Here is a 1,025-nt window from a genome sequence, read left to right as displayed (position 1 = left end):
GGAATGTCTATTCAGCCACTCTTCTGCTTTATTAAAGGCATACAGAGATGTTTTTCAACTATTTTAACTTGCTAAAAGTTCCAATTATTAAATGTTTCTCCAAACTTTCCTTTTCTCAGACTTTATACTATCTGGACCCTAAGGTAACTATTGAAGCACTCTAGCGTGTTTTTGCAGAAGCACAAAGTTTTGCCTAAAACTGTCCTGTCAGAAGTAAAATTAATACCATGTTTTTCTCAAGGACAAGCAAAGGAAAACTAAACTTGAGGTACTTCAACACGGAAGTGCAAAGTATTTCTACCAAAGCTTCTTGCCCATGCTATACCTGCTTGAGATACTAAAAATTTACCTTGTCTAACATACTACCTTTCAAAGGGTAAAAAGCATTTCCTACTTAAGCCAACAAACAACAAAATGGATTATTTCATCCAAAGTAAACTAAAGTAAATTCTGCTGTCCAGCAAAGACTACATACAAACACAAGCAAAAAGCACTTTAAAAGTTTGTTCCCTAGTCTTAACTTTCCAGGTACTCCTCACTTCTACCAACAGCTTAGTCTGGCCAGAAGTTTATTCTTCTTCTAATTGCTAGCACAAAAGGTTTTTAAATCATGTTTTGACAGCTAAAATGCTACATTTTCATAAATAAAAAGAACTGTCAATAGTGCTAGTGCAGAAGCAAATGAACCAGATGTAGTTCTAACAGCTGCAGGACAGGACAATGACTCAAAAGTTAAGAAAAGCATCTGCTTATAGTTTGATAGCAGCTATTTATCTAAATCCAGTCTAGAAAATTAGATCCTGCTACAGCTGGCACAGAGATTATGAACATCTTGCTGGACAAAAAAGCCCCCACTATTTAGAAATAATAGTATTAGGTCAAGAGGGTATTCTGTTCACTTCTGTCCTCACTGTAAAAAAGAAAACAACCCAATCAACCCACAACAATTCTGGTGTCTAAAGGTGAAGCTAACAAGCTTGCATTTGTCTTCCAAGCTTAGAAGTTACTATAGTAAAATACAGTAA

This window comes from Athene cunicularia (genome assembly GCF_003259725.1).
Source record: "Athene cunicularia isolate RWA chromosome 9 unlocalized genomic scaffold, athCun1 chr9_part1, whole genome shotgun sequence".
NCBI lineage: Eukaryota > Metazoa > Chordata > Aves > Strigiformes > Strigidae > Athene > Athene cunicularia.
Note: the sequence above shows the minus strand (reverse complement) of the source record.